This window comes from Anomalospiza imberbis, chromosome 1 (genome assembly GCF_031753505.1).
Source record: "Anomalospiza imberbis isolate Cuckoo-Finch-1a 21T00152 chromosome 1, ASM3175350v1, whole genome shotgun sequence".
Lineage (NCBI taxonomy): Eukaryota > Metazoa > Chordata > Aves > Passeriformes > Viduidae > Anomalospiza > Anomalospiza imberbis.
In genome coordinates, this window is record NC_089681.1 from 42,969,795 (window position 1) to 42,979,695 (window position 9,901).

Below are 9,901 nucleotides of genomic sequence, written 5' to 3' on the forward strand. Positions count from 1 at the left end.
AACCAGACAAATTTAATTATAGAGATAGGAATACTGAATACATCTTAAATTATATAAAACTCGACCTCATAATAGGGGAGTCTAGAAGCTTCAGTTTCAGAAGTTTACAAATCAGATTGTAAAATCTAACCTGAAAAAAACTGTATGAGTATGCTGCACCATAAAGCAAGGTCTGGAGTAGGAGAGCATTGTAGTAAACTTGCTGAAGACTCTATTTCCTAGGTCCCATTTCACTGGGAGACATTCCTTCTGCTGCAACACAGCAGCACAGGAGGACCAAATGTGAAAGCAACATCAATGCCATTATTTTTTGGCCTCTTAATAGTAATAGGTTGACTTCTGTGGGACCAAAAATGCAAAATAAATGGCTACAGTAACTTCAGCATCAATAAGTCACAGGGATTGATTCAGAGAATTGATATGGCTTGAGTTACCCATAGCATCAGTTGAGTTGATCACAGTCATCACCGTCAGTGATGGGTGGTGACCTGGTGACCTCCACCCCTCTGCTCTGCTCTCATGAGACCCCTCCTGGAGGGCTGTGTCCAGGACTGTAGTCCACAGCACAGAAACGACATGGATTGTTGGAGTGGGTCCAGAGGAGGGACACAAAGATGACTGGGCAGCTGGAGCACCTCTCCTACAAAGACAGGCTGAGAGAGTTGGCACTGTTCAGTCTGGAGAAGAGAAAGCTCCAGGGAGAGCTTATTGTAGTCTTTTAGTACTTGAAGGGTGCTTACAGGAAAGATGGACAGGGAGTTTTCACCAGGTCTGTTGTGACAGAGCAAGGGGCAATCTTTTTAAACTGAAAAAGGGCAGATTTAGATTGGACAGAAGGAAGAGATTTTTTACAATGATGGTGATGAAGCACTGGAACAGGTTGCCCAGGGCAGAGTGAGTGTCCCATCCCCAGAAGTGGTCAGGGCCAGGTTGTATGAGGCTTTGAGCAACTTGATCTGTTAGAAGGTATCCCCATCCATGGAAAGGGGATTGGAACTAGGGTATCTTTATGGTCTTTCCAGCACGAATCATTCTTTGTTTCTATGATTCTGTCTCTGTAACTCGTGAGTCTCTCTCTAACTGAGGCCTGGGAAGGATGAAAGCAAACAATAGGAAGCTCAATTGGACACTTGTCTTAATAGATTTTTTTTTAAATTTCAGTGAATATACAGGTTGAAACATACACTGGATGGAGAAGGAATGTCTATAAGCCATGAGCAGAAACAAGGAGGCAAAAAAAAATGCACGAGGAGGAAAAAAAGGAGCATCTGAGCAGAAAATGTAGTAGAAAAAAATGAAATGGAGCAATGCTTTTTACATTAACATCCAAAATCTGAGTGAAATATGATAAGTTTTTTGTGGTATCATCAGAAATCCTAAAATGTATTTATCAAGAAAAAAAAAATTGACTAAAAATATATTCCTGACCCCTGGGGGAGAGTGCAATGATGGCATTGTGTTGTGAAGTACTCTCAGATGGCAGGTTACTGTTAAAAATGACTGAACAAGATGGAAAAAGGGCAGTAGTAGGGAATAGACAGATGGGATAAAACCCCAGATACAGAATGAAACCCCGACCTAAACTCATTGTATCAGCTGGTGACAGCTACCTCAAGGGTCTGTTCATTTTTCCAAGGCTACATTTAGCAGCTTGCCATGGCAGTGAAATACTGTTGAATCAAATTGAATTTAATTTCTTGTATATCCCTACATGAAAACCAAGCACACATATTTACCAGATGTGCAGCTGTGCCTGTTGTCTCCCCAGAAAGCAAATTTCAGCATACATGCAGAATACCCCCAATGAAAAGTTATGCTAGAAATGATTTGATTTGACAGGAAATTACTGTGTCATTTCCTTTTAAAGGCTGTAGCACACAAAATACAGTGCTGTAATAGACTGTTTGCACAGAACAGAACAGGGCTTGCCTGTATGGTCTTTTAAAAATCTTCTTGGCAATCCATGCTGGTTTGGCAGTTGTAGACATACAATTTTGAATTTAGAGTTTACATACATGGCCTTGTATGTGGTTTGGGTAGTTAATGTGGTTTGTCAATAAAGTAATAACATATTTCTCCTAGAGCAGGCAAGGCTTAAATCATGTAGATGAAGTACATACTCAGGCCTCATAGCTGACTGTTGGTACAAGTGTATTGAAACCTTTTCAGTTGTTTTGGAGTGAGTGGCTCGTATAAATTGCAAGCAAATGAGTGGGTATAATATATATACAAAGAGAGACACGTGACACAAGAATTTCTACTACACTAGCATCTTTGGTTTTACTAAATGTTTCACAAAACATGTGATCTCCTGCAGTGTGGCTTGGGAAATGTAGTCCAGGAAGACTCAAACCTGACATAAAGAAATGGTCAAAGTTTGAGAAAACCAAATTGCAGCTTCTTGTATGTATAGCGGTATATCAGAAGATGCAGTTTAACATTGAATCGATGCATAAAGGAACAAAATATGCATTTGAAAATCCAGTCCTTGTTAATGCTTTGTTCAGCAGAATAAAAACATTGCTGTTCATGTTGTCAGCAAGATGAAAACAGATGTTGGCTTTCCTTGTGAGATAAATGTGAAGCTTTATAACTATAGCCATCTCTGATGGGTCTGTGAAACTGTGATCTCTGTATTTGATGAGGAATGAAAACTGATGATGGTGTGCCCCTAGTCCTTTACAGGCAAAGCATAACTTTGGAGAGACTAGGACAGTTTGGAAGATTGAGCCATAGTTTATTAAAACCAATGTAACCCTATGTCGGTTAGAGCATGCTGTTAATATTTTCAGGGTTGTGATCCCTGTAGAGGCCATTCACTTTAGAGCAGAACTTGATGATCCTTGTGGGTGCCTTCTAACTTAGAATAATTTGAGATTCTTCAGTGGGATTTTAAATTATGCTATTATTTGTGAAGAAATAATGTGCTGAACCCCTCGTAAGGGAAGCTATTTTTGGTAGGAGATGAAATTGGGCTCCTGGAATTGGGAGATAAGCTGGAAACAAGGCAGTGACATGACAGAGCCTTAGGGAGGTGATCACCTATTTCTCACTGCCACCAAGAGGCCCTTCCTAACTCCTTCTTAGCAGATATGATCTAGTATGACAGAGGAACTTTATTCTCCAGTGAGTCCTAGAGAGGGTTAGTGTCATGCCTGTGCTCCAAGTGAACAATACTAAGAAACAGCAGCACAGCAGTCTGCAAAGATTTTGTGGCGGGTTCTTGGCATAGGCTCAGCCAAAGTTTCTGTATTTACCCCTACTAGTCTGTAAAATAGTGTCTCAGATGAAACCTAGGTTAGATGAGTAATTTATGACAAGACAAGAAATTACATTGTGAGCAACAGAAGACAGTCCCTTTTCTGTCGGGGTGGACTAAATGACCATTTGATTTTTCTTTCATCTGTCCCTAATTTTCTATAGTACTTTCCATCTTAAGAGATCCCATATGACAAATTCAAGCTAAAGTGTCAATTACAACCAACTCTGAGTTTGTTGGCACATCCCTCAGTCAAGCTGTACACATCATGTGAATGTCATGAGAGGAAGAGAGCTTTATTGTCAGTACTGAAGGCATCCAAGTGCTGTGTCCCATTAACTTAATACAGCCAATATATACAGATGAGTGAGAAAATGCACTTAATACTGGTGAATTACAATTTTGATACAGTTTGAACACAGTAGTTTAAGATATTGGGAGACAAATCACCAAATTCTTCTGAATTTCATGAATAATGTAATCATTATACTGTGTTTAAAACATAATTGAATTCTAATCCTGTGTTTCAACTCTTCTTGCTGCTCTTATAAACAACTGAGGAACTTAAACTTTCTTCTTTTTATATAAAGGGAGAAAGTTTAAGTAAGGATGCATTGTCACAGAGAATTGTTATTATAGTGTTTGGTTCATGTTTTGAGCACAGAATTATACTACTAATTACAAAGCTTTGTATAGTTTGCATATTACCCATTGTGGGTATGACAAAATAAGCATGAATTTTATTAGACAGAGCAGACTGTTTCATCTGCATATTTCTTTTGTCAACTGTACTATATGTGTACTAATATTATATTTCATATCTCATATTTTGTATTTCATATAATATCATATCATATCTTACATATATTTGCATGCAAAGCTTAGTGTATGGTAGCAAATTCATGGGCATGCCTGGATTAAGGCAGAGGCTTGCAAGCTTCTTATTAATAGGGAGTCTTCAACTTGCAAATACTCTGATTCCCTGTCTTTCATCATGCATCAGATGTTGGGCAAATCTGGTTACCTACTTATTCAAAACACCAGTTCTTGCAGTACTGTTTTGGTAATAGTAGTCCCCTTTATAATTTGGCTGTTCCCTTAATTCTGTTAGGAAAAGAATTGGGGTGGTGGGCATCATCACTAATCATAAGAAGTGGGATGTACCTCTTATCCACACTAAAAAGAAATTAGGTAGCTAATATCTGTAAAAATTAGGAAGCTGAATCTACTCAATATAACAGAATTTGTAAAGTCAGTGTTGTAATTACCATTCTTTTGAACTGTTTGCTGCTCAGGCATGCTCCAAATTTGATGCAGGAAAAGTTCTGAATAAAATTCTTATAACTGAATATCTAACCTCTTTCTACTATGAATTTACAGTACAGACATTGTCCATTTCAGTTTCAGAGCAACGTAATAAAGGAAAATTATTCCATTTACTCTCCCATTTAATAATCGATGGCAGATGTGCGTATAAGACTGCAAAACATTTTAAAGAAAATTCTCTCAAAGGCTTTAGATACAGCCTTTTGAAGAAGGGCACTGCTATACAGTAATGGCCTGAATGAGGGACACAACAAACACAAATTCATAGAATTTCACTGCCAGTGGCACAACTGACACAGATTTTGATTTCCAGCCCTCTGATGAGTCTTGGTGCCTGAGCATGCCTGAGAGAACATGCACACAGTCCCTGTGGAAATTGCTAGCCATAAATCTGTTTAAGCCCTGGAAAAAGTGTTTGGACTGCATGAGGAGCTGCAGATGGAATGAGAGAGGAGCAAGGGGGAGAAAAAGTAAAAGAAGCAGGGAAAATGTATTTTATCTTAGTGCTTCTGTAGAACAACCAATGTCATTCCTACAAACATTTAAGGAGAGTATCACTGCTACTTTAAGAAGAGCATCAAAAAAGGCAAGAAAGACTTTGGTTCATACTGCGCTTATTGCAAGTTTGATTTATCTTGTTCAGAGAAAAACTGAGTTAATTGGGTCTTCAAAGATGTTCAGGAGACTGTTTGAGGTCATTGTATCCTTGTAGTGCATGACCCTAAAGGACAAATAGAGTTTAGTGGGCTTTTATGAAGGTCCATCATATGTAACATTAGCAAATGTTTTCTATTACACCAACAGCTTCAATGTAATATCTGATACAGAAGAGTTTTCCTTCTAAAGGAGATTACCAAAAGGATTCACAGGGACTCCCTTTTTCAATCAGTGCCACCATTTTTCTGAGATTCTTTTTATATCTGTTTCATTTACATCAGTGTAACAAAAATTAGTTGGCAAGGTGAAACTGTAGATCAGTGTTGAAAATTTCTCCTAAGCAAAGTCTGGCTAGTATTGACTTCAGTGTACAGTAGCAGCATGTTTGTGCTGAATGGTGGTATGAACTCCCCATCTGCAGATGTCAGCTTCCGAACTATCACGCTGGTCAGGACTGAACATATGGTGGAGCAGTGTTTTTCAAAACTTGGTTCTGCTGGCAAGGATTGGCCTCTTCATGCTGTAGACTTTGTTTATGGTTGAGGAAGGGAGGAAGAAGAAAAGGAAAAAAAGTGGTGCAAATAATCAATCTGCAACAGTGCTTCCTCACAGAAACATAAGTTTTTTGCATCTGACACTTGTTCTTGCCTAGGTTACCCAGGAGAGAAAAGTGTTGCTGGAGTGAAAAAAAAAAAGTGAAAGAATTGGGGAAATGTAATTTAATTAAAGAAATACTCAACAAATAGGTTATTGAAGAGCCCCACATAAGCCTGCTGAGGTAATTTCATAAAACCTGATCTGTGCACACACACATACAAATATTAACAAAACTAAAAACAAAAGGAATATTCATTATTTAGCAATTTATATAGTTTGATGATACTTTTGAGGGTACAAGCCTTCTGTCAGGTCTGAGGGAGGATGAAAAAACTTCTGTTTTTTTTCCTGTCTTTTTGGAAGGAAGACTTTTATACCCCACCATGAAGAATCTTCCTAATCTTCCTGAAGAATATGGTTAGATATTTGGCTCACAGTATTGCTGGCTGCACCAAAAACTTATTGCCAATATCTGACATAATATTTACTACTTTTGTTTCAAACTTGGTAGAGAGATTGTGTACCAATGTTTTGCCTGATTTTTCTGAGTACTGTGCTGCTACATCTGAGAACAGACCCTAACCCCTACAGTTCCTACTTTGCTGATGTTTGTATTTCATCAGGGCTGGCACAGTGCTGCTGCTGAGACCCTACGCAGGTGGAAGTCAGTGGTCCTGCATTCTGCTTATGCTGATATGATCCTGAGTCCCCAGTGGCCTCTGTCCCTGGCCAGGTAACATTACCTGTGCAATTACAGAGAGCCCCTTTCATAATCTGCTCATTTGTCCTTGCAGAAATCTAGAGGGATATTCATTAGAGGCTGTTAATTTTTACTGTAGGAATGTTTAGTCTGGGAAGTACCTCTTTGCTCCCTGCAACAAGCAGCTTTTTTCCAGTGTGGGAAGTATGTTGGTAATGTAGTCAGAGAACCAGGCCATATGTGGAACATGGGTGTCCTGGAGATTCCTGTCCCCTTTGCCACTGGAGCTGGGGACAGTTGTAATTATTCTGCACTTGGCCTTGCAAGTGAGGCTGCTGAGCCAGTGCTTAGGCTGTATCAGCACCAAAGCTTTGCATGGGTCGTGCAAAGCCACTGATGTTTTCCGTACCTTCGTCTGTCTGTACAGCACCAGTGCAGCTTAAAATCTGATCCCCAGTGTCTTTACTGATGACGTTAATGAGGTTACCGATTAATGGCACCTGTTGGGCTGTTGTAGCACTGGTTTTGGTGATGGAGACAGCTGTCCTCTGGGAGCTGTGCGGAGACCATGAACTCATTTTGTATAAGCAAGGGAACAGCTGTTGCAGAAACATCGATGGGAAAGATAAGGTCACACGTTTCATCTCCCTGCCACGCAAGGCTGTTTCTTGCCATAGGCAGCAGGTAAAAGGAGGAAGCAACTTTAGGGACAAAAGCCCTTGTTAGAGTTGCAGCAAGAGACCTAGACACAAAACCAGTATATCACATCAGCAGTCCTCTGATTCATCCTCTTTCCCTGACTTTTTGAAACATTTTACTAATTAACTAGGATTTTGAAGCATTTTTTTAAAATTTAGATCTTTTGTCACTGTACAGGGTTGATCTGTGGTGTGGTATGGTTTTGGCACTTCATTGCAGTATGTAACACTTGGCACTTGCATTTCACATTATGTATTAAGAAAGCTCCCTCTGCCAACACCCTTACATCACAGGCTTACGAGTATTTGGAATTTAATTTTAATATATATATATATTTAATATATATAATTTCACAGGCAGCACTTTGGGGTAATGAGTTATTATTTAAGCTTCACTTTAGTGTTAGGTTACTTTTGGTGTACACTAGTTGCATTTCATCAGTCTGAAAAAAGGTGGCATTATAGATCTACATTGCATTCCCCTAGTGCTTGAATACCTGTAAAGTATAGCACACTTTATATTATAATCAAGAGATTGTTCATTTTTGGAGCATGGCAGGAATGTTAAGAGTTAACTTTTAATTAATAGCTTGTCCATTTCTTTTGCTGAGCTGATGACAATACCTAATCTTATAATTTAGGAAAAAGCCCTGAACATACTAAGCAGACCCACACTAGCATTCACACCTATTCATTTTAAAATCCCCTAGAGTCAAAAAAATTTTAGGAGAATTAGTTGGTTTATCCTTGTATTCTTTTTCAGGAAAAGCAAATCTTTCATGCTCAGCAGCTACAAAGAACTGTCTATCTTGAGACTAAAGTAAAATTAAGTTTTGTATATATTATAATTGCTACTAGATTTTGGAAAGAAAGTTCCATGGAAATCACTGTTGGAGTGGGGAGCCGAAGTCCCTTCCCTTTAAAACACTCACCAGGAGTAGCTGACCCTTCCAGATTAGCTGTGAGATTGAAAAGGCAGTTCCCTGCCAAGCATTTAGCTTGGCATTGCAGTCTTCTGTGGAAGAGTCCTGGAGCAACTGTTTACAGCTTGGCAGATATAATTATCAGATAGAATGTATGAAGAGTAGAAAGACATGAAAAAGACAATGTCATTTCCGTATTCATATACTTAGTGGACTCTTGTGCTTCAGTGAGTTTTTATCCTTCAATTTTTTTCCTTAGTCTGATGGTGTGTTTACATTTTTTTTCAGCAGCTGAAGAAATCTGTACACAGAAAGATTACCTCCAGCCTCAGAATATCTTTGAAACTTTTTTAGTGTCTTAAGAGAAATCTTATAGTTATCTTAACACTTACCTCTATGGTCAGTTTTACTTGCAGTAAAAGAATAAAATGTTACTTTAATAGGATGAATTTTCACACACTTTCATCTTATTTCATGGTTCAACGGAAATGTTGACAGCTTTTTTAGCTTAAAATCTGCAATTTCTTAGAATTCATAGTATTACAGAAAATTCTGGTAGAAGGTCCTTATACCTTGATGAATCCTTTAAGAAGACATGGAGAAGGAATACATGAATTAAAACTTTGGTCCGAAATGTGAACTTATACAAAAAAGCTTCAGTTCGATTTTGCTCTCTGTTCAGTTACTCTCAATGACCAAGCTAGGTTTATTAGCTCTCAACTGCTAACCAAACAGTGAGTTTGAAGAGGGCAAGTGAAGTGTGCTGGATGTTTCTAGGCCTGTCATGAATATTTTAAAAAAATCAACTTGTCAAAACTTAATTCTTTCTAATAGAATACTAACCCATTAGAAACGAGACAGTATCCTTCAGGGAAGAGGAAATAATACAATCTGGTTACCAAAAAAATAAACAGTTATTGCTTCTCTTTTAAAATATAAGCTTCAGAAAAAAAAAAATCCAACTCTTTTGAAACTTCCTAAGATCAGAAATTATTTTTGAGACAATTTGTCAAAATTAGGAATTTGCAAGTAAATTATAGTTAAGTTGATATTAATAAAAATATGTAATTCAAGAAATGACATTCATCTTTCTTTGCAGATTTTGTTTTGTTTTTGTTATTATTATTATAAACTGACCATAATTTTTCAGCTTTGAAATGCAACCTGCCATTCCCCTACAGGTTTTATATGTGCTCTTCCTCTCTCTGTCCAGCTGTAGCTTTGGTTTGACTGGAATTGTCACATACATTTCACTCAATGTGATGCGTGTAGTGCCTTGGGTTACTTTTTCATGTACTAAATACACCAACTCAACAAACTCTTGTGGACAGAATAGAGCACCAATTTGCTTTCTCTGTCAAAAAATAAAAGAAAAAAGGCCAGCTGGTATCAGACTGCATATAACGATGGAAGCATCATCTGTTCTTTTAACAGGCCAAGTAGGCAGGAATTTGCTAGAGAGGGAGGTGTGTAGAAGGAGTAATGTGGCAAATAAAATCCCTGTTTCAGAATAAGTGTTTGTTCAGCTTCTTTCTGATCTCCTGAGTCACACCAGGGCCATGTGTGTCCCTGAGCTAGATAGTTATGTATCTTTCTCATCAGTTTGGGTAATTTTCATCACAATATGTGTGTGTGAAAAATCCTATCTTGTTGCCTTATTCAGGAAGGTATGTCAGCATTAATATTGGCATTTTAGTTTGGAAAACGAGTATGTCTTTGGAACAAAGCTCCTGACCATGCT

General features: G+C 38.2%; 1 protein-coding gene and 1 long non-coding RNA gene across 8 annotated transcripts in view; one reads left to right on the forward strand and one right to left on the reverse strand.

The window, feature by feature from the left end:
• Positions 1 to 9,901, forward strand: part of NOL4 (nucleolar protein 4) — a 189,125-nt gene that overhangs the window by 18,136 nt on the left and 161,088 nt on the right. The gene's annotated exons all lie outside the window — the stretch shown is intronic.
• Positions 5,127 to 7,985, reverse strand: LOC137473722 (uncharacterized). The gene is made up of 2 exons (XR_010998958.1): positions 7,862 to 7,985; positions 5,127 to 5,769 (listed from the first exon to the last, which is right to left on the reverse strand). It is a non-coding gene; the product is annotated as an uncharacterized lncRNA (long non-coding RNA).